The 25260-nt window shown below is 35.9% G+C and overlaps 1 long non-coding RNA gene across 1 annotated transcript; it reads right to left on the bottom strand.

The window, feature by feature from the left end:
- Window positions 1–9172: 9172 nt before the first annotated feature.
- LOC139797723 (uncharacterized) lies at window positions 9173–24465 on the bottom strand. The gene is made up of 5 exons (XR_011726568.1): window positions 24275–24465; window positions 17614–17841; window positions 16639–16784; window positions 15014–15075; window positions 9173–12095 (listed from the first exon to the last, which is right to left on the bottom strand). It is a non-coding gene; the product is annotated as an uncharacterized lncRNA (long non-coding RNA).
- Between the last annotated feature and the right edge of the window lie 795 nt (window positions 24466–25260).

Raw genomic sequence — 25260 nt, forward strand, 5'->3', positions numbered from 1 at the left:
GCATGCGCCATTTTAATTTCTTAACAATCTCACTAGAAGATACAAATGTAGAAGTCTATTTTCAGTGTGACAGAATATGGATACAACTCTCCAGTTAATGTTTACAGGAGTCCCTTTCTTGCTAATATATTTATGCATATGTTAAGATTTTTAAAATTATTAGTGAACTTCATTTTGACATAATTTTGTTTTGATAAAAAAGTACAACCAGTTAATTTCTGCTCTTTGTCTTATTTCATTATTTCCATAACATGTTTAACACTTTTCTCACTGTTTTCCTATAATTAATGTGTTCTGGTACTTTTAATCATTATTTAAGAGGAGCTTTGAGTGAAATCCATAGAACAGGAATGTTTTGAGAGTAGGCAATATTCTTGCTTCCTGTGTGAAGAGATTTGGGATTCCGTGTCTCATCATTTATATTCCATACCTAAAATACTAGTTTTCATCAGCAAAGATTGATTACTTCTTCAGCTTTGTCACTAATATCCTCTGGGAGAAAAAAAATTAACTCTAACTGTTGCTTTCTATTCATCAAAGAAAAAAATATTTCTTACCTTTATACAATAATGCAATAATTAAAGCGTTTTCTAGTCTCTTGCATAGTAGCAAGATTGTCTATAAATGGCACAAAACCCCATTAGAGTAATGCCTGGAAAAATGAAGAAGTGCTAGAGTTTATCCCTAAGTCAACTTCCTCTGATATTTCTGTTTGCTCTGTAAAGCTGTCTTACTGATCTGCTTTCTGCTGCTGCTGCTGAAGTTCGAGGTGTTTAGCAAAGTAAGAAAACAGAGTCTCGAACCAAACCTCAATAAATCCATTATTCTGACCCTAAATACAGGGGGAGAGGGGAGTTTTATACATTCAGCCTACCTAGAAAAGTTAAACTGTCTTACAGTACCTTAATTATTTTTTTGTGTGTCCTCCATGTTCTGTGTCTATGCACCTGCATTTTGAGAGCTTCTGCATAACATAATTAATTTGCTACCTGTTAAAAAGAGTTCCATCTATAAATGCTTCCCATGTAACACAGCTCTTCTCAGCCTCTGTGTGTATGAAATCGTCATAAAGCTTTCCAGAACAAAAGTTGCCAGGATATGAAAACTTAACATTTGTCTTAAAAATTGTATTGAAATATCTCAACGAAAAATGCTCCCCTGTGAGCTCATCTTCCTCCCTTTCCTTCTTCTTTTCTCTACAGTCACCTTATTGAAACTGAAAGCATTGTAGTTATCATTTTAAAAGATCAAAGGCACAAATGAGCTTTCAAAAATATTTTTTTCTCAAACACCTATATAGAAATAAGCTTTCTCTTATAACATCTATAACATCTATAACATATACAACATATATACCATATAATAGGTAATCATAATCAGGGATTATCATTGTCCACAAAATATCCTTGTGGCTTTGCATTTTAGCTCTGCCTTGGCCTCACAATTGCTCAGACTTAACACACTGTGTTTCACATAACCAACACTCTGCCTCTATGGGCAAAGAAATATTGCAACTGTGTTTTTAATCTCCTTCCACTTGAAGTTAATTTTAAAAAAGAAAATATAAAGAATTAAATGTAGGATGGAGTTAGTAATTTTCTTAGGAGACCTTAATATTGTCATTGTTTTCTGAAAGCTGTACCTCATAATTCATAGATAACATCACACATCATTTTAGCAGTAAATATGGGCTTTGACACACTTGAAATACTAAAAGAATTTTTGTTCAAAGTGCAGTTATTATTTGTCTCTATTTCTATCCTTATTTTAATATCAAAGTATCATGCAAACATCATTAAATCTATTTTTGCACCTCTTTTCAGAGTATATTTGCTGAATCACGTCTTTGCTAATCAGGATGTCTCTCACAAGGCAAATAAATCTGAAACCCATTCACAGTTTTCCTCCATACTTGGGTTCCTTCAGTAATGACTGGTCAAATACAGAATGAAGTTTGCAGGTGCATCACTGCCTCCTCTTAATGGTAAATTAAGAGCTGCTCTGTTTGCCTCAGCTACTGCAGATGATTTCAACTGTCCCATCTTTATCTTCAAAGTATCTTGCCTCATGGTCCACATTTTTATCATCATGTATCTTAGAAAAAGATAGAATATAGATATAATAGAGAAAAGCTATAGTCATTGAAGATTATGCTGGCAATCTCATTTCTAATCTACAGAAACTTATGCTTATCTGGGCAGGCTTGGAGACCCCAGAACAGCATCTTAGGTACACAAAAATACCCTATGCCAGTTTCTGCTTCTATGTAAAGATATAAAAGACCAGGAAGCTAAAATCCTTTGTGTTTCCATTGCTGTCTAAATCCTAGTGAACTGGGAAGCAGATTCTGGAATCCATTTAAAACATAACATCTCAAAGAACAACAATTACTTTTGGAATAAGTATCTTTTATCTCCTCTTTTCCCATGTGCTACTGAATCCTCCTGCAAGAAACTGATTAGCTTACATCCTCTTCAGAGAGTATGTTCTGGCTGTAGTTGTCAAACTGTGATTACAGAACTGCTCTCCAAAATGCTCCTCAAGACTGACTTTCGACTCCAAAGCATCTTTGTATACAAAAATTGTTCTCCTACTGGATATTCTGATCAAACCTTCAGCTTTTACTGGATCTTGCAGCATTATTCATGAGAATAGAGCATATAAAGTTACCCCAAAGCTTACAAGGTGTCTTCAGTGTATTTTATATATAATATCTGCTATACATAGCTGATAGTTAAATGACTGCAGAATTACCAGTCTTATGAGAGTAAAGTTCTTTCCAGTTGATGATAATTCAATGTTTATGGTATTTTTTACTTCTTTCTGAATGTGAGGTGCTTGAAGTGACAAAACAGGCCTCAGGCTGCTTGTTCCATCAGGGGTTCCACTATCCTTACATCCTGCCTCCAGAAGTAAGACAGGACCCAAATGTTTTGCTCTGGAGATTTGCTGTTAGGTCCTTCTTTCTAAGAATTATCTGGAATGATGTTTGAGATATGTCTATATTCTGTGTAGTTCTTTTTAGTATTGATCTTCAGGATCAAACTTGTCCATGCTGAGGTTGGTGTGAGGCTGATGCTGCCTTTTTCCATCATCTTTTCACACTTGGGTCCTGGCTGTGTATCTTGGCAGGAGGAACCCTTGTTCAAGTGTCGTCACATAGAGTGATGTCACATTTCATTTTGAGAAAAGTATCTCTGGACATGAGATTGAGATAAAATAATGGCAAATTGAGCCTTTATGTGACATTATTCCCCAATCTGGAAAAAACACCTGTTCAGAAAAAAATAACTGCTTTATCATATCTTGCTTCCTCTGTTAGTGTAGCTCATTTGTTAAACAGTAGTTATTACTGGGTTTTAATTGTCAGCAAGATTTGACCAGCATTCAGTGGGTTATGTATTACTGGATTGCATCCAAATATGTTTAGTGGTAGACGATTTACTTCATCTAACATCTTCACCTCCAGAGTGATGCATGACATTGTAGCTAATTCTATGAGGTATTAGATGTGTCCTGAATGACCAAGTATTTTGTATGTACAAGTATCTCAGCTCTTGTATTTCTAGCTTTTGTAATTGCTAAACCTTGTTCTGATTCTAGCCAACCAGCCATGATAATGTCTGATTTTAATCTCAACTAGCATCTCAGATAAACAGGCATATAGGAAAAATATGGGTCTGGAAATCACAGATCTTTGGTATGTTGTATGAGTCTTTTGTTTTCTATTTCTCTAGCTTAGAAATTATTCTGCTGGCCACATAAAATGTAGATCCATGTGTCTGTCATGTTTGATCCTCAGTTTTGAGCTGCATTGATCTGATAACTCACTTTTGTGCAACTCATGTTTGCATATTTTTTACTGGCATGTTTCACATATATATACTTTGAATCAGATATACAGCATCTATAATTTTTTTTTTTTAATCACTCTAGTAATTTTCTAATTTAGAAATAATCTCTGCCAAAGTTATGTCGTATTGGTCTATTTGGCAAAGGTCAAAACTCCACTTTATGTCACTTCTAAAAATTTTCTTCCCAACACCCAAAGCTGTCCTACTAAGTGGGCAAGTGAATTGTAAGGATGAAGGTGAAGACTTTTATGGAAGACTTTAAATTTTAAACCACCCACCTTCCTTTCATTTCCATTTCCCCTTTGTTGCCCTGTGATGTTGCCAGCAGTACTGACAGACTCTGCAGCAATGCTTCCTTCCTGGCTCTTCTTATGAGCCACAGCATTGCAGTGGGAACATGAATGTCCCTTAGCAGGAGGAGCAAATAGAAATGAATAGAGGATCTTGAGCCTTTTCCCAACAAAATTTCTCATCTGCCTACGTGAGGGCATAGAAAACCATATGTACATATCCATACCTTGGAATAAACAAAGCCATAGGTTTACTGGCCTGATGTATGCCAGGAACTGTTGGGAGAACTGACCACCACTGCTTCTCTCTAAATCCAACTTTGCCCAGCCCAGCAGCCTACTACAGACAAACTGATTGATGGTGTAGGAGTATGTAAATGCCATTACTGGTGACTAACAGGCTCTTTTTGTTTGACAGCTTTCTTCATCAAGGTCCCACAAATTTAGAAGGCTAAGCCCCATTATCTCAAATACTATGCTAATGTACTTAAATTTGCATTAATAATTTGAAACTAATTGTATGCTGGGCCAGCAACTTAATTCTACAACATAAAGACTTCACCATTCTGACACACTGAAGTAATTCACTGGATAAGGAACTAATCTAATTTTCTTAGATCAGAATTTACATGATATTAAATATATTCTGACAGCAGAGTCATGAAGAAGATTAAAAGAAAAGAGTGTGCAGAACTGTACAGGTTGGGTGCCTCTTTGTATTACTCTGGGAGGGTTTTTTTCTTTCCTCATTGAAGCCTTGAGTTTAAAGAACCTCCCACAAAATGCAAGTAGAAGGACAGGTGTTCAAATCTAATAACTGGCATTTGTTACTACTAAGAAGCCCCTGATGTCATCAGTCTTGACAAATGAGTTGGATCTGTTATGCATCATCAGTTAAGAATTTGGGCAGATTATGTCAAAGAACCAGCCACTAAATTAGTATCTGGAGTAATACTAATTAACAGACACCAGTTTATATTTTTTTGGCACAGGGGGTTTCCACACAGCATAATCTTAGTTTATTTATGTGAATAAAACACCATGCTATGATCCCCCAAATGTACAGCAAATTTAGCCAGGGGTCCTTACAAACAGCAGAGATGTCAGACACCAGTGTAAATAGCATTGCCAAATCCCTGGATTTCTTTTATCTGTCACTGTTTTTTGACCATGGGCTGGAATTGCTCAGGCCAAGGACAGATAGCTGTAATTCTTTCTTCACAGCCACCCAGAGCTTCCTGGACTGGATAACTGCTGGCTGGATGGCATCCAGCAGCTGCCCAGGGCTGGGAAACTGCAGAGGGTAATCATTAATCTGTGCCCGTGCTGCTTGGGCAGCTATCAGACTTGCTCACGACCTGCCCAGGGCATTGAAGAAGTGGGATGTCTGACAAAGAAGCTCAGTGTTTCTCCTTCACAGATCTGAGTGTGCTGGCAGGGCTTGTACCGAGCACGCAGCCATCAGCTAAGGGCACAGTAAAGAAACTTGAATAGAATATATTAATAGAAGAACAAAGTTGGCAGAAGTCACTATTAGGGCCTGATAGGTTATTTCTTTGGCTCAGCTTCTACATAGGATACTTTCTATTAACCTGTATCATGCTTCTGAATGCTTTTGCTGTGTATATTTCCAGTGTTACAAAGGCTTCTTCTATGTATTGCTGTTCCAATTGTTCATGTTCCAGACTACTATAGGGAACACCAAGCTTTCCTCCTAAAGACTTTGGGCTGGAGAAAGCTGCAGATGCCTCAAATGCAGTGTCCTCAGCCCTCCTAGTACACAAACTTGTGCTTCTCTGTAGCATCCCAGATAAGAGCAGATCAAGGGATTTAGGGCAAATAAAAAGGCACAGCAAGTGAATTTATTTTTTTCATTGTTAAATTATTCTTTAGAAATATAATTTGAGCCGATACTGTTACATTCATGCCTTGCAACAGTAATATTTAGGTAATTATAAGATATAAACCAGTATAATGTAAGTAAACCCTGTAGGGTGGACAATGCTATTACTAGTTCTGGAAGAACAAACGCAGCCTAAAACCTGAGTATCTGTAAATCTTTTTTTAAAAAAATGTGACTTATGTACACTATTTTGACAATGGCATGAGTTATTTTCAGACTTCTTTAACACATTAAGAGCATAAAGTGGAAAATTTAATCATACAGTTGTGTATATTTAATAACTTTATGCAGCAGAATGACAGAACTTTATTGAACAATTATTACAGCTTTTAATTTTAGATTGCTTATCAAGCAGATTAATTTTGATCTTTAGCCAAAGATGAATTATCCATAAAAGTATAGGCATAAGATCTTCAGGTACAGCAATTTGTGATAGCTGCTAGGAGGTCACTAGATTTTTGGAAGCTTATCACTCCTATCTACTCAAATTAATTCAAGACATCTGGTCAAGATATTCTAAAGGCTCCAAGTGACATACTGAAAATGAGGTAATAATTTTGCAGTTAAAAATTCTGGTCATTTTTCAAAACACTGAAGTTTCTCCTGAGTTTTGTATTATATACACATTACCTGTTATTCCTAAATTTTGTCTATACAGTAAAAAAATTTTAAACTTAAATTTTTCATTTATTATATTTGGCATATGCCAGTTCACTAGAGAGAATACACAAAAAATTGCAAAAAATTCTTTATGATTTTAAAACATCCTTCTGGAATGTCAAATTGGCCATTTAATTTCTGAGGATTTTTTTGTTTGGTGTTAGAAAAGTTTGTTTATGTCTCATGTTTAGGGGTTCAGTATCATTCAGTCAATGCAGTTAATAAAGGTAACTGAGCTATGCAACTATAGATATTATTAGCCATAACAAGTCAGTTATGTTGGTAATAGTGTCTGTTTAATGTGAAAGTTAATCTTTTGGGATTTACAACTGAAATATAATACAGAAGATGCTCCAGTTTTTCATTAGTCAGCAAATTGAAGACCATGTAACACAGAAACATGAGAAATGTATTCTGGCTGTTGTTAGTGGAGGTGCACCTTGCTACTCAGAGAATGACTTAACATACAATGTTTTCTTCATGCTTCAATTCTGGGGTGACTTTTAGCCTTTTTGGTGATGCCAGGTATCTTCAATGGCATTTTTTTCAGTTTGTTCCCACAATAGGCACAAAACAGCCACAGCAGAGCAGTTTTCAGTAAATGATCTGAAGTCCAAACCTAATCACTTGAATTTAAACTTGTTTGATTTCCAGCAATTTCCAAACTCTGCTGTTTAGGCTGGAACTGCCAGTGATGGTCCCAGTCTGTGCAAATCCAGATAATGTCCCTGAAGGACCGCTCAGCCAGTAATTAGATATTCCTGTCTTTTATAGTTTACAAGAAAAAAAAAATTATATAAAGCCATAGGTATCCTTTATAATTTGCAAATACTGAAGAACAACCTACATGCTTCTGTCCATTTATTCAAGATTACGTTTCACATTTCACGACAAAATCTAAAAGCCATGTTCCATGTACAGAATAACACAATTTATTTCATTCTTAGGTTTACCACCTGATTTTTATTTCACATGTAAAAAAACTGGTAGAATGACTACCTATAAATGCTTAGTTAGGCAGGTGATACCTGTTTATAAAATGGGATACTTGCCCATATCTCTGTATTTAGTTCTTCAAAGTCTTTCATCAATACTAATTTAAATTAATCCATTTAAAAATTAATAGCTGTGTCTCACTGGAGACTATGATTAATTTCACATCTAAGCACCATTTCTGTGTTTCAAATAAACATCAAAATACACAGATATGCTTAACTATACTAAACTCTCACCTAGATGTTATGACTACATTCATTTTGTTGTCATTACAATCTATATATTCTTGCTCTAGGTCCCAAGACCTATACATCTCCTGATGAAATCATTATACATCTATTAGTTAGAAACCAATTTATATTCCTATTGTGTTTAACAAATAATACAACCTGTAGGAGTGAAAAAATCACTGTCTTTTGCCTCTCAGTTACATTTGACTGTAGTGTGCAGGCAGTACGCACAGGCAGTCTGTACATATTAGAGAAAAACATTCCTAGATTAGGAAACCATCAATATGAAATTCTGAGGTGAGGATGCACCTTCATGCTCCTATTCATTCATCATCTCTTCCACCTATGTAGTATGGAAAGGCAAACTCAGATTTATTTCTGGTTCTACGCATAACTTCTGTCATAGTTCAGGGACAAGCTACACTTCTGATCTCTTCACCTTTCAAGTTTTCTTCTCCAAGAAAATTTACACTCTGTGATCCAGCTGAAATTCATAATTTGTGAGGCCCCCTCTCACTGTACTGTTATGCCTGCAGAGACTTTACTGTTATCTCCTGAGTGCCTATCAGTCTTGTAATAGTATTTTTTACCTTCCCTCTGTACGGCATGATACTCTGTGCTGTCCAGCCTATGTACCCAAGGCAGATCTTCCATCTTACCTCGCTCTTACCAGACAGATCTTGTAGGTTATTCTAAGCCATTTGTTTTTCCTGTGTTTATGTGAATCAGGTTTTACTATGCAATCTCTGTACAATTAGGATAGTTTGGGTTTTTTCACATGCACTATTTCTTGCCCTGACAGCTCAAGTATCTGCATGCTGGCTTGTCAGTCCTTAAGCAGATGTTCACTAAAATTATTTTTTTTTCCAGTTCTTGATATTTTCCTTCTACATCCCCAGTCATTATTTTCTTAATATGATGAAGTCATAAAACATTTTCTTACCTACGAACACTGGTTTGTTTCCAGATTACTTTTCCCAATACACTCATTTTTAATTTAGCTCTGCATAGTCAAACAGAATGACATCAAGCAGATAAATTGATGTAAATATACTTTAATTACATCTTATGTGACATTGCATAGCCATATCTTAGGAGAAAAAAAAGGAATAAAAACTGTATTTTGAGAAAAGTAATATATTCACAGAAAATTGTGAATATATGAAAAGAAATTATATATATAATATATAATATATATAATATATATATATATTATATATATATGAAATTGTGAAAGATATGAAAAGCTATTAAACTTTTCACTTTTGTGAAGTATTTCCTCAGTCCTACTAAATGTCCATATGAAATATTTCTAGTTTTGTACTTAGCAATTTCACATAACGGATTATAGAAGGTGTGATGAACAGACAAGAGGAAAATCTGGCAAGAAAATTTCCTTTGAAAAATAATATAAATTAAATATAGACTTTTTTTTTTTTATTACTAAATCAGACTAAATTGCAGGGAGCATATATTCATTACTTCCCTGGTCCCTAGTGGAATAGTTATTACTGGGCTGAAGAAAGGTGCCCATTTACACTGAGGACTCAGAGTGCTGAGTATTCCCCTGCCGCCCCTGGGTGTAATCCAGATGCTCTTCTCTCAAAAAATGCTTGGGAAAGCTTGTATTGATTAATCCAATGATCAAAGCCATTAAGAAAGAGTTAGAAAAATTAGGTCCAAATTTAGGATTTAGCTCCCTGCTTAAGCTTGAGGAGGCTTGAGGAGGCTTTTGTATCTGCCCAAATATCAGGTTCTTACCAGTGTACTGGTAGTAGACTGAAATGGACCTGTGGAAATGTTTCCTTTAACAGCTTAATATCAACAGAAACAAGAATCAGAAGTCAGTTGTTCCCATGTGAACCCCCCAGGCTTCAGGGTATGTAGTAGTCTCACCTTCCACATGAAAAATACTCAAGCACTTAAGGATTTTATTAGTAGACAGTAGGGCAGAGAACCATTTTAGGGGTCAGCCTAGCAGGAACTTGGGTGAGTCCAGTACCTCTCGGAGTGCAGATAATATTTTAATATTTAATCACCTAAATCAGGTAAATGAGGCAAGTAATTAAAATGCTATTCTCAGCCTCTAAAATAATTTTTAAAATCAGACAAGGAATGGATTGGTTCCCATACTTTACAAGAAACAAGTACTTACAGCATTGCTTTCTTTAGGGGCATTAGGGGTTAATATTTTGTCTCTTTTAATCAAGCTAAAACAAGACAGTGTTTCAATGGCATACAAGACAGTTCACATGGCATACAGCTACAGTTCTCCACTTTGTCTCTACCAAGACCTCTTTTCAGTTTGAGAGTTCATGTCTCTCCAGTCAAGCAAAGAACTTTACTCCTTGTTGAAATGTGGAAAATATCAGAAGACCCTAATGCCCTGACACTCATTTACAACTCTATTGTGCATTATGACTCTTTGGATCAAAAGCCTTTGAGACATTATGGGTCTTTCACTGTTCCCAGCAAGCTGATTAGCCTCTAGTGCAGATTAAAACACAGATGAGTGGATATCCAACAACTAGAGGGAGCTCAGCTCTTTGGAAGACCTCTTCTTTCAGCCTTACTTACAGCTGTTTGAAAACTCAGTTTTGCTGATAGTTAGGTGGAGTCATAAAATCTATGGTAAACAGAATAACTACATTACAGAGGACACAGAAGTCTTAAGTGATTTTTTTTTTCACTTCTTTGCTAATTCAACTGAAGAAATAATAAATCAGGAGCTGACAGTGTTACAGTCAGTAAGCACTCTGAGAGCTACATTCTACCTTGGAAATACATGTAGAAAGTGATTTACCCACCATAGCAGCCCACTTTGTTCTAAAATGAAACAACACGTAATAGCTTATTTCTTTTAAATTGACATTATTTTTAGTTTGCAGAAATCATAGTCTTCATGCTTGTAAAATGTATCACCTCTGTAGTATTAGAAATTGCTATTATAAGAATACATTTTTGATAAAGTATATAAGATAAATGATGATCACTGATAATATAAATAAATGATCATTTATCAATAATGATAAATGATGACACTAAATCAACACTAACCTATTGTAACGTGAATATGCAATTAGGACATCAGTTCCTATAATATCTTTTAGACTTGTATTTGCATTGTTTTCAGAATAAATTTTAAAAATTCAAACTTTCCTATAGATTTGTATTACCCTAAAACTGTCACCATGCATACACAGGAGTTGCTCTGTATTCTGTTATCTTGATACTGTCTTAAAAATAAGCCCTGATACAGGAGAGAAGTCCCAGGCAACAACTCAGCATTCTAAAAGGGCACCAGTTAATTAAAGTAAGAATATCTGGCTTTTTTTTTTTTTTTTTTTTTTTCATGTATCTGTAGAAAATACATTACACATACTTATATATTTTATACATGTATATACGTGAGTTGCATGAGGAGTAGCTGAGGGAACTGCTGTGGCTTAGCCTGGAGGAGGCTGAGAGAAGACTTCATCTCTCTCCACAACTACCTGAAAGGAGGTTGTAGCAAGGTGGATGTTGGTTTCTTCTCCCAGGTACCAAGCAATAGGATGAGAGGAAATGACCTCAAATTGTGTCAGGGGAGATCTACATTAGGTATGAGGAAAAATTTATTCATGTAAGGGCTGCCCTGGAAGTGGTGGAGTCACCATCCCTGGAGGTATTTAAAGAGGTGTAGATGTGGCACTTCAGGACGTGGTTTCCTGTTGGACTTGGCAGTGTTAGGTTAACAGTTGTAGTCAGTGACCCTAAGGATCTTTCCCAATCTAAATGAGCCTACGATTCTATACACACATATATAATTTTTAAATATCTTTTTAAAGAAATACACTATTTATAGATTCCCTTTAATAGAAAACTTCGCAGCTTTGAGGGAAGGTAAGAACTTCTCTAGCCTACTCATTTGGGTGGTAGGCCAGCATAGGAGACCTACATGAACAGACACAAATAAAAGGATAACATATAGAGCAGGTATCCACATTTCATTGAGAACTGAGAATGACAGTCATTACCACCTTGTTACCTCTTCATTTTTTCTTGAGTCTTCCAGCTGACCATGCTCTACTTGAGAGCTGTCTATAGCTCCCCATTATTCTTCCTTTCTGTTCTTCCCCCTTTGAACTTTTTTGTCTGCTTCTTCCCTTTGACTCCAGGCCTCCTTAAAGGATTCAGAATGGTAGTGGTGAACTTTTAACCACTGATACTCAAATAGGATCAGAATGATGTCAAAGGAGTTCACACCTCCCTGCTAGCATGTGTTTATAGAAAATGACTTGACTTCTGGCTTCTCAAAATGTAAATTCTTGCTACAGAGGGAGAAATATGTCATAAAAAGGAGATACTAAAGAAAGCAAGAGGCTTTGCCCTCCCCCCTTACTTCTCATGCAGGTCACAGAGGTGCCTCATTTCATTTTGCTCTACAACCTGCTCAGACTTTGGTTTAAAAGATCAGAACTACGAAATCTTTTGTGTGCCATCTCCTTTGGGTCATGCTGGGATGATCTGGGATTTTCACAGTTGATAACTGTGGAATAACTACAGAATACTGAGCAACGTATATTAAAAGAGTGTTAATGTCAAAAATAAGAAAAAACCTAAAAAAACCCCAAAAGCAAGAGTCCCCCCTTGTTTTATCAAGTCCAAAGTAATGGTTGCCTGTTAGGTAATGTGTCTTCTTCCATTAATTTTCAGTTGTATACAGACCTTTAAAAACACATTAAATAGGACATTGGGAAGCAAACCATATGTGTACACATGAAAACTTTCTATTCATACATATGTAATCTTGCAGTCCTCCACAGTGAGGAACAAAAGAAAAAAAAATATTTCTCTATGCAAAATGGTGATGAAGTTATCCAATGAGATAAAGTTCCTAAAGTTCCAAAGGCAGTACATAATATGGCTTCTTCCTGACATGTGAATGGTGATATTTCAGTAATCACCCAACTGTGAAGCATCTGAGCTTCCCATGTACTACCCTAAACTGTTGGTGTGTTGATTTAAGATAGCATTATGGTCACCATCATATTCAGATACAACGATGGTGAGATTTTTAAAGAAATGCCAATATAATCTTTTATTCTTGTCAGGATGTGAGAATGTTCAAATTCCATTTCATTCACCTTCCCAGGGAAGGTGCCTTTTCTACAGCTTGACCTCACCTTGTTGTTTTCCTCACAAATTTCCACTCAGACAATATAAAGCATAGCCATATTGGTAACATTACCCCAAGGAGCAGTTTATATTTACTTAATTTGCATGCATCTATGAATATTCAGCCAGACCACTTATCTCACTGAATAATGAATTTTTTCTCCATTCACAAGCATGATGCTGCATTAATCATGGCTGGACCTATTTTTGCAGTGTATGAATGATTTTTTTTTTTTTTTTTCAACTCATGACTTCATTAAATTAAAATATATTTAATTGATACAACCTCATTTAGGTTGTTACAACTTATAAGCACAGAACTTCTTCTGTACTTCAATAATTTTGGAATAGCCTGCAACCACTTCCTTACTTTTTATGGTACAAGCCTGATTTACTCATCATTTAGCCAAAACTATTCAAATGAGGGATATTCTTTTTCTGTTGTTAAGCTCAACAGATTTAGTGCATTTCTGGTAAGACCTTAAAGAATGAAAGCAAAGAGATTAATAAAAAAAAAAAAAAAAAAAAAAAAAAAAAAAAAAAAAAAAAGATTAAAACAGAGCCAAAATGACAAATGTCCTTTCTACTGACATGAAGTCTACCAACTGATCTATGATAACTACTAAAGAAATAGAAATATGATGAATAACAAAAACAGGAGATTGGGGAACGTCCCAACAGATCACTGCAGATAACTTTTTTGTAAATCATACTTTAAAAGTTCCAAGTACTTTCTAGCATTTTCTGGCACTGTGTAAGTAGCAGACATTTGTGGGAAAAAAACACTGTTCTAATTCAGCACAGGAAATAAAATTATTACTTTGTTCCGTTAACACCCCTGGCAAAACACAGAGTTAAGTTATTACACACGCCATCTTTTCCCTAGTTTTCTAGTAGGAAAATACGAGAGAAGTAACAGTCTCTTTGACAACAGTTTTTGAGTGTGCTCTGTGTATGAATCATAGTGCAAGCCTCAACAATACCACCAGCTGGTGCAAAGGTATGGACAATGGCAGGTAGCACTAAATTGTCCAGGTTTAAAATACAGAACAAAGATTGATGCTTCCTGCTGCTTTCCTTCTCTATTTTCAGACACCTCATGCAATTATGCTTATGCCTTTACAAAAGTAATTCTCAGAAGTTCAGGAGCTTCATCAGTGATTTACTTTTGCATCTTAAAATGGGCACAAATCTTGGCAATATATTAAACTTTCTCAAGCACTTATTTGTACTATTTCAATACATGTTTTACAGGTTCTACATTATATTGTGATCCTCCTATCACTTGGAAGAAAGCATGTTTCCTTAAATAAGTTTCTTCAGCATGTTAACTCATATAGAATTAATGAATTTCATCCACTCTTCATAAATTGATACTATTTGCTCCTTGCATTTCTTTGCCTCCCTCCTCCCCACCCCCTGCAATCCATTTAGAAGAGCTTTAATTCCCATACTGTCAACTGCAAAAACCTTTAATGAGTTGAAAGCTGTAGTAAGGGCTGCTTTGCATCAGCATCTGTAGAATGTTCTGTGTTTGATGAGTACATGAACAGACCTGAAGAACAGTGACCTGAACCTCTGGCACTAAACTTCCACATTTTACAAATTCAGTACTATCTCCTAGCCTTGAATGATACTGCAACTTTAACTCTTGAGAAATACAGTTGATGTACAGAAGATTAGATCATAAAGATAAGGCATAAATTCTCCAAATATTCATTAGGTAGGGCAGTGTAACTCAGTAACTGTCAAGTTACCACTGGATTTCCTGTTGCTACTGGTCTCTAGTCTAGAGTCTGGCCTAGTATCAGTGCTGCAGCCCCAGAAAAGTAAATTGAAGGAAGAATTTATTTGAAAGAACAACCTCAATTAAGGGAATTTAGCATTGTTACCTAAGAAATCTAACAATTCATTCTACCAGACCTTTGTATTTCGTTGCTTTGTGTCTCTTTCATGTGCCTTCCCATCACCAAGTCTTCTGCATCCTGCAATTAACAAACAAATTTATCTGGGGTTTGAAAAGTTACATGAAACAGAAATTACCAAAGGAGGGCATTTATCTTTGTCTTTTAAATGGTTTCCCACAATTTTCTAGCAGCAGAAAAGCCTTCATTTTCCAGTAGTCTCTACTTCTCCATGGGGGAATTTGATAGCTCAGAATCAAACTCCAGCAGAGTCAAACCATCTCTGCTCCAATGCTAACAGTTTTACACCTGAATTCTTATCAGTCATCTTAATAACCATCCTGCAACTGTCATAAAGATTAAATTACTAATACTGATGAAATCCTAATTAAAATACATTATGTTACACTTGAAGACAGAGGAAAAACCCCCGTGGATGGCAAAGAAAATGCCAGCTGACCTATTAAATCTTGTGAAACCTATTTTAAATACTTTCCCACCCGAGGAAGATCAATCTAACACTGATTACATACTACAAATGAGGGTCAGATTTTTTTAATCATAACTTTTGTGTTTATCATGAGCAGTAATTATGATCACAATCACAAAGCTGATATACACACTTCAATTGCACCAAATTCTTCCTAGAATAATGGGCAAATAATGATGGAAATTTTTAAATCTCTCTTCTAAAAAAATGTTTGTTAATTTTTGAAAGCTATGTGCAATATTAAGAGAGAAATTATATATAAACTCACTATATAAACCTTCAAATTAGAAATGTGATAGGAAAGTAAAATTTCTTTTTAAATGTCTTTTTTCTTCTCTTGTTGGAGCACTGGCTATTCAAGGACATAAAAAGGCCATTTTCAGCAATTAAACTAGAAAATATATTGTGCTTAAAAAGACGTACTCCTTGATAAGGAGTAAAAAAAATAATTTTATTAAGCAGCACAAACTGCATTATTTTTTATAATTTTATCAATAGTTCCATAAAATATGTAGTGATGCTTTTATTTAAATAACATCCAGCTTAGTTTAGTCACAAAAATCATAGCTTTATCTGAAACACAAGACCAAAGACCAGTATTTAATTGATACTAGTTTTGAATAGAGGAAAACAGGGATGCTTAGAGATTTAGCCTGAATGTTATTAAAGTACATTATTACCAGTGAATGATAACGGTTATGTTCTTTATAGAGATCTGAGCCTGAAACTTTCATGCCTGACCTAATTTAGTAGTAGTTCATGAAATGAATCTGTAACAAAAAGAAACCACTTTTGTAAATTCACTGCTCATGTTAGAAATCTCAAGAGTTCTCATTAACAGAAAATTATATTCATGTGATCAAGAAAGCTTTTGTCATCCTGCAGATGAAATAAGTCTGTGTGGAGTCATGAACTAATTTGAAACTATTTGAAAAAGCAACTAAAACAAAAATGGGCTTTCTTCTGATGAGTTCTTACTAAAAAAAAAAAAGAAATATCACTAAGGAAACCGATTATTCAGTGAAGAAATAGTTTCTATGAAAAAAACTGCAGCTATCGAGAGTTCTAGATTTAGCACTGACTGTGTCCACAGGTGCCTGCTTCAGAACCTCTACCCTTGCTGCCTGGGATTCCTGTGATACACACGCACCTACCTCTCATGAGCAACCACTTGAAAGCTTCCAGATGCAGCAATGTCCTCTTCATTTGTACACGTGAGTGAAAATTTGCTTTTTTGTTTTCTATTATTAAAAACAGATTGGCATATCATGAGGTGCTGTAGAATCAATTTCCTGGTCTCCTGAAAAGTTAACTACTATTAGTAATATTTATGTATGTACATGATTGTCTTTTTGTTTATATCTTTGTATCTTCAGAAATACATGCTGTTTTATATATACACATTGTTCATGTATCTATTAAAAATATATGAACATATATGAACTCATATGAATATATGAGACAGACTATTTGAGAATAGAAGGGAATAGCTGGTTGGTTTTAATCTTGTGATATTTCTAAATAGTAAACCCAACTCTACCACAAGCCAGCAAAAACTTGCCAGCAAAAAGTAATTTTAACTGGTATATGAGATCCCAATCTGCTATGATCTCAAACAAGTCATAGTTTTATGTAAGGAGGGAATAGCAATCAATTCAGTTCCCAATACCTTAATTGCACAAAGAATTGATTAGTTATTATCTCCCTTATGGACACTTGCTGTAAAAGCATGTCCAGTACATCCCAAATTTACTGCTACCTTCCCAGTAGGCTTTGCACAGCTTTATTCTATTATAATCTGCTAAAAGTTACACATTCCTTTAGAATCTGTGTTTTACTGATATTAAAATTGTGCTTCTTACTGACAGCTGCATATTGGCATCAGCCATTTATTTGTTTTGGTTGTTGGTTGTTTTTAGATCATTTTGCATGCCTACTCTTCTTGACAGTCCAAACTAATCCTATGGTAACTTCTAAGATCTATAGTCTCTGTTGAGTAACAACCACAGAATCAAACCTTATATTTGATTAAACTTATTGCTTCCAAAATTGGAAACACTTTGCCACGCTCATTGTGCTGATCATCCCTGTCCAAATTATCCATTTGTAAATATTTAATTATTGCTTACCCTATGATTATTGTCCTTCCTATAGTTGATGCCAGGTGGTTTCAAGAGCAATAGAATGCCCCGGGCTGCAGGAGTAATGGTGGTGGTTCAGGAGGTGATGCTCTGCTCCTTGCTAAGGTCTTTGCTCAGCAGGGGACACTGGGTGCTCACAGGTGCATGCTCCCAAATACAAAACCAGTGTCCTGTCTACTTCACACAAAATATGCAGCTGCTTTAACAGATGGTGACCTAGTAAAAAGGTTAGAAATGATGTTGGTTCAAAAACGTATTATTCAAGTCAGGAGCAGGGACAGTTCAGTTTCCAACTACTGATAATCAGAAATGCTAGCAGAAGTTGAGGCAAATGTTTATTGTTTCTAAATACAGCAAAATTTAAATCTGTGTATTTAAGAAGCTAATTTTTATAAAATACTGGTGCTAATTTAGCTTAATCTAGATGGTGATGTAGCCAGTTTACATCTCCCTAACAAATATGTCATTAAGAAAACATTTTTTCCACCTCTTTCTTCTCTCATTTCTCCTGATTCATTACAGGTAGATTAGGTCCCCATGACCGCAGTGACTGAAGGCAGTAGATGTGCCTAACAAGTAGATGTAGATTAAGAATACGCAGTCTCTGATGGAAAACAAAGCAGTTATCCAAAACCAAGCAGTTCTGCAAAACTTTATTCTGGATCTTTGTTTGTAAAATGTCTTCCTTGCATAGACTCCCATACAAAATAACTTAATTCATAATGGAATCTTCCACTCAGTGGTGGTCCTTTCTCTCTTATCAAAATTGTTTCCCTTGACATTTAGGTCTGTAGAGTCTGTAGTCCTGTTTGCTGCCATAAATCTCCTACCTGAAAGTGAAGGCATCAAAGGCAAGGTCAACTAAAGACAAATTCTCTTTTTTCTACAAGTTTTTAATGGCATAGCAATTAAAAATATTCTGATATATAAAAAGAGAGGAATCATTACCTGTGTCTGTCTTGTGATGCCAGCAAACAACAAAGCCAGCAAAAATTGATTTCTCATTAACAATGTTTTGTGCTATTTGTTTAGTTTTTGTAATGTTTTCTTTTTTACTATGTAAACAGCTGGAGAAGACTATCATACTGTACTTCCTAGGCAGGCTTGTTCTGCTCACTCAGTACTTAGCACAAAGGATATGAACATTTTTTTTAATCATAGAATCATATAATCATGGAATAGGCTGGGTTGGAAGGGACCTCAGAGATCATCAAGTCCAACCCTTGATTAACTACTGCTGCAGTCACAAGACCATGGCACTGAGTGCCACATCCAGTCTCTTTTTTTGAGACAAGATTCCAGCTACTCAGATGTGACAGTTGCCCAGTTAACAGAGTTGCTCTTTCTGATTATGTAGAACAGGACTTTTTTTCTTTTTTTGAGTTCTGAAAACTTACTTCAATGATGAATAAGATGCTCCTTATTTCAGAGGAATTCAATACTTTAGACAATATCCCTCAAGTGACTTGATGAAAATTTCTGTAATTAAGAAAGAATTGTGCATGCATTTTGTGCAGGCTGGTTTCGTATGTAAGTGCCAGGGTTAGTGGATACCATGGCAGAGAAAAAAAAACATACATAGACCAGGCCAGCCCAGGTCCAGCAAAGTGGTACCAGCTCTGAAGTGCTGCCAGAATGTGGCTTCTGGAGAAGCCAAACAGGAGATAACTTTTGTGGTCATGTGCTGAAGTGAAGGCCAGTTGAGCATGTCTGCTGTACCCTGCCAGCACTTCTGGTTCCAAATTGTCTTACTGGGCTGGGCAGGTCCAGTTGCAGCACCAGAACCAGCTCCTGTGTTTGTGCAATGTGCACGCTGAGCAGCTCTGGGGCAGTTGGTGGCACATCAAGCTTCAGAAGCAGCATAAGGAAATTCTTCCTCAGCCTGGGAAAGAGCCGCTTCCAGTCTCTTTTCGTTGCTGATAATGGGAGTGTTGACTTGATTTAAATGCTTCAGAAAATCTTTTTTCCCCTTACTGCAAACACTGTTATTTAACACTGTTTAGCAAACACGGATGTGCAAACCTCAAGTTCCAAAATGAGATAGCTAGCATAAAATGAATATTCAGAGCTTCTCCAAAATTTTCCATGAAAGGCAATTTAATAATGTAGACAACTGTGACTTTCTTAGTGAAATACGTTTCTTCGAAAACAATACTGTTCTATTGTTTTGTTTATTGCTGTGTAACTGAGAAACACTTCAGACAAATGTTCTTTCTTCTTTCTTTAGATTGACATGGACTTTGCAGGAATGTTTGTTTTATAAGACTAATGTGAAATGTTTGAAAGGCCTTCTGATTTGCTTATACCTTTCACTTCATAGAGAATACTTCTATTTTTTTCCCCTCACCTGCATTGGTAATACTTGATATTTGTATTAGGTATAAAAAATACTTGGCTACACCACCTTCTTTCTTAAAGACTTGCAGTCTCTTTCTACACTTTGTTGTGTTTATTTTAAGAGACAACATGATTTATCTTTAAATGAGGGCTGACTCTAGGTCACAGAAAGCTCTGTATGGGCACTATAGAAAAAATATGTACCACATGTTTTAAAAGCCTACATATTCCATATGTTTATTTTCCATTCATATTCAGCTGCTCCTCTTTTCACTGTCATTCATTCTTCCTGTCTTAAAGATCTAATGTTCTCATTCTTTATTTTTCCAATCATTTTTAAAAAGTAACTTCAGCATCAGTGGCAGCCATGTATTTCTGATCTTGTGCACTTCTTTGAATGTATTCGGTATATCTCTTATTCTTGTTTTCCTCTTCAGAAAATGTCATCAGTTATCCAAACAGGAACACATTCTGTTCATATACATGTGCTGAAATCACAAATTAATGTACAGCTATTCTAGCGTAACACTTTTTCATACTACAAAAAGTCCAGGTGCTACAGAAATCAATGGGGAAACACAATAATGAGCTAAGAATTCACTGTTAACTTGTTCTCAAAGAGGAATGACAATTTAGCAGTTCACTGATGGTGGGCTACTGTTCAGTGCAGTGACCAAAGATCAATATGCCAAGCTACTAGAAGGAAAAGTCATTTTAAATCTATGTGGTGCATTGCTGAGACAATGCTTTTTATACAAAACAAACAAGTTTTCCCAAACTGTCCCTCCGAAGTGAATTCAGTGTTTATGAAGAAAAGTTTAAAATGTCTGCAGGTTGTCCTCATCAGCCTTGTCAAGTCCAGATTTACAGATTCCATCAGTCTCCTAAGTCAGAAACGCTATATAAAGCCAAGGAGGAAAGGAAGCTAGAGAAGACCCTTCTTATGAATTAGCTTCAAACATCTACAGAAATAACAAATATGGTGACAAGCCACCGTTTCACCACAGATGCTGCAAGAGCTGAGCACGCAGGTCTTGACCAGACCACTATACTAATGATAACAGACCTGTGTGCCCCTGCTTGAAATGTCATTGGACAGAATTAGTGTGCGTTCAAGAAAAATAAATCTAGCTCTTGTAAGTTTCTTCAAAGCACCTTCTCCTACAATGATCAGTGTAGAAATATAGACAGTGTGTCAAAAAAACGTGAGAAAGAATATCTAGCCTTATAAAGAATAAAAACATGCTTTCATATTATTCTGATTTTACTTAATTGAGTACATCTTGTTCTGGTAGAAAAGAACAGCTGTCTGAAGGAACTTCGTGGTACAACTCCAGATAACTGTATCTAGTTACAGATTCAGTTGTAACATATTATTAATGTCTGTAAAACAGCTACTTTAGTTGTTTTACCTTTTGTTCTTTCTGTTTGTTTTTTTCACCCTTCTTTTCCCCCAAGTTCTGAAGAATAAACCAAATTACAGAATGGATAAAACAGGGACTTTGCAACTTTTTTAAACTATCTTATATATGGACCATATACACCTCCCATCTTTATTCCTACAAATTTTGCCCAGACATTAAAACACTTAATATTGAGGTACAGCTCTCCTGTACCACATAAAGACATTTCAACTTTTCTGTTAGAAGAAATGCAGTCAAATAGAATAGTGCATTATGCAGCTAAACTGAGCTAAATGAGGAGTCTAAAATTTCTCAATACTTGTATCAAAATCTTGTCCCTGAATGTGTTTTCCTCCTGTAGCTTCTACTTTCACCCAAAGCACAGTAAGTTCCCATTTCATAAATCCTCCCTAATTTAACTCTTCTTGGGACTTGCCCTTCTAGACTGCCAACAGAGGGAGCCCCTTTGCTCCTAAGGCTGTGCATGTGCTGTTCTACATCACCAAGAGGCACTACCAAAACTGCACAGTGACTGCAGATTTTCTGCATTTCATGCACTTCAGCCTATGCCAGAGCAGTAACATCCTTCTATGCTGCCACTGTGGGTGGTCTTCTAGCAAGCAGGAGTAACAGTATAACAGAGAATGCTTCATACAAAACAAGTAATTTATTTGTAAATTTTTACAAAACCTTCATCAGAATAGCTAACAAATGCTTCTAGACCACATCAATCCTGCCTTTGTCAAGCAGGATAAATCACAGGGGCTCTAGGTATCTTTAAAAATTTAAGCCATTACTGAAGTTACTTTAATTCCAATGAGATTTTGGCCTGAAATCTCAGAGATTTGTTTTCCCCCACAATCCTGCAGTGAGGGCTGTAAGGTAGGTGTACAGAATAACATGAAACTGGCTTTAATTTTTCAGAGCTCAGCACCCAGAAAGACAATCAAGGTTAAACAGAGATGCAAATATTGTAGAGTTCTTACTATCAGGCTATTTCATTGTGGTACTGAAGCTGACCAGTTTTGAAAGAGTATGTAGTATTCTTTTATTTGTAAGAAATATGGAGGGGGCTTGTTGTCTCTCAGTGTGTATTTTCTCTGTAGGTTTGCTAATCCAGAGAAAAACACATGTATGTTAGTTTTCACTAGTACTAGTAAACAAAACGTGTGGAAACAAGCTACAGAAACATGCAAGTGAGCAGTTCTGGAATTTCTGCAATTGTGTGCTTACCTAGGGAGTGGAAGAAGTACTAAACAAGGATACTTGTTTCCAGTAGGGGCTGTGTGACCAATCTTATACAAATCCAGCATTTCAAAACAACTGCAATATAGAAAAATTAATAAATGTAGGGTTCTGTTTCATCTGTTGAATGCAATTTCAAAAATGCAGGTTTCAGAAGGTGGGAGAGTGTCTTCTTGCCAACTGTACACTTGCAATTTTCAGTGCCAAAAACTTTTACTGTAACAACCAATATGGAAGTAAAATACACTTTCCACTTGTATGTTAAATTACTTGTCAAATACAAAGCAAAACCAAACGTCCTGCAACAGATGCAAAAGGTTTCTCACTAGACTTCATATGACCTTTTTACATGAAGAAGGCATTAAGTACAAATGGCGATCCGTGTATAATCAAGCATTTATAGGAAGTTTTACTAAAATAAATACTTTACTAAAAAATAAAAATATTGAACATATCAGCTGTGAAGAAATTCAGAAAGGGTTTCTGTGGACAAAGGCATAATGTTTTACTTCCAGACTGCCATCTTGCATAAATATATATTCTCAATATTGTACCAGTCAGGTGTCAGAAATTAATAGTGAACCTGCCAGAACAGATGTTTTCCATTTCATAATCACCATCCTGGTCTGTGACAGAATTGATTGGCTTTTTCAAATATACTCCTACTACTGGTAGAAATAAAATATTATCTCTCTTTAAATAACTACCATTACATTAAATTTGTTCAAGTAATTTCAGTATGGTAATTATTTTAAATTTTTAAAAGGTAAATAATCTAATTCAACATTACTATTAGTTGTTCTTTTTTGAGAATACTGGAATATGCATTTCACAAAGAACTTGCTTTGCAATTTAAGCACAACGTGCAGCAGATTTTTGCCTTCTCTTGGTGGTACTTGACCTTGACTTCACTGAGTGTATATCTTAAGCTACAAAGGACTGTAGCAAAGAACTATCAACATTTTTTCTGGATGAAAAGGCTTCCATCACTCTTAAAACATTTTCTTATCTTCCATTATGATGCTTTCCACAGTGAGCTGGCAAGATGAAGGTGAAATTATGCAAACCTGAGAAACGTTACCATTCTTTTTTAACAGTAGGTTACCTTCCTTACAACAAAAAAAGATTCAAAATCTGATTCCAAAAACATCACTACTGGGTAAGGTATTATTTCCACAATTACTCTCAATGGCCCCACTTCAGGGTTTTTGGCACATAAAATAGCTTCTCTTTGGAGAATACCTATGAAAAGCCAACTGCATTCTACAAATGTTTCATATTGTCAAATTATATGAATGCAAGGCTACAAGTTTTCCTGATGCATACAGAAACACACGGGTTGTGTATGTCCTCAAAATCACAGATGAAGATTTAGTGACACAATCTTTTGATATACTGTTGTGAGATCTTTGTATTCTGTACACTTTCAGTTATTTCTATGGGTTTCATGCAGTCCTGATGGAAATAATAGCTCAACCCTGAAATGAGAAGCACAGAGGCAGCTCAGGGTTGGCAGCAACACAGCAGTGGCAGCACTGGGCAGTCGGGACAGACAGTGACTCAGAGCCATGAGCTGTGCTCCCTGTCACAGGGGATGATTTCGGGCCCTGTTGCTCTCTCTGACAACAGAGACACAGTGTCCTGTATCATCAGCCTGTGCCCACCTTCTGAATTACTGAATTGCAGTTAGTCTGCCCAACAAAATTATAAATTGTGGTTTTATGTTGTGATGCAAAGTAAGCCATGGAAAGTGTTGAGTGGCCATTTCATATTATTTCTGTCCCTAAAGAAAAAAAAAAAACCACAACAAAACAAAACCAACTAAAAAGGACAGAGTATTTTGTCAATATTTGCATCAGCTCTAGCTAACAAAACTACCACCCATAAACATACATCTATTATGAATAGTGGTAAGACCATAAACAATGATTAGTAATAGTGTGCAAGTGTAAAATGTCTGTGTTGTGAAAGCTTAACGAATTGCTGACATGTCTGTGGGATTCACTTGGCTGAGAAGTTGACTGCAAAAAAAAAACCCCACAAAACAACCTCTAAAAGTTGGACTTAATGCTTACACTTATACAACAGGAAAATTGAAATGATGTCAGATTTCTAGGAACTTTAAGAGTATATATTTAGGTAAGCAATAATGCTGACTCAGCTCTAAAAACTAACTTTTTGCTCTTTTCAAAAATAACTTGCTCTTGTGGGCTGTCTGCCCACTCCTGCTTTGTTTTCCCCTTGGTCTCCCTCCCATCTCATCTCAGTCCTACAGCTCCTGCCTGCAGAGCAGTAGCAGTCTGATTCACAAACACATCCCAACACCCCCAAGTTTCATTCTCAGCCTACTTGCTGAGTTATTCTTAATTCTGTTTTCTAGATTCTTGTTTTACATCAGTCTCTTAACGATCTTTCTTGCCACTCTCTCATGTTTCATCTCTGTCATCTCTTCAGAGTATGGGCAGGTATACATTTGCACACATTAAATTTCCTGGAGCTTGTCACCCTCCTGTGTACCCTCCAGGCCCTTTCACCAGGATCCTCATTCTCATTTTTACTATTTTTTATTCATAATTATGAGGGGAAGATGCTCTGTTTTCCTACTAAGAATGAAACATTTATTAAAGAAAAGTTGAAAACCAGAAGAGTT

This window comes from Heliangelus exortis, chromosome 6 (genome assembly GCF_036169615.1).
Source record: "Heliangelus exortis chromosome 6, bHelExo1.hap1, whole genome shotgun sequence".
Taxonomy (NCBI): Eukaryota; Metazoa; Chordata; class Aves; order Apodiformes; family Trochilidae; genus Heliangelus; species Heliangelus exortis.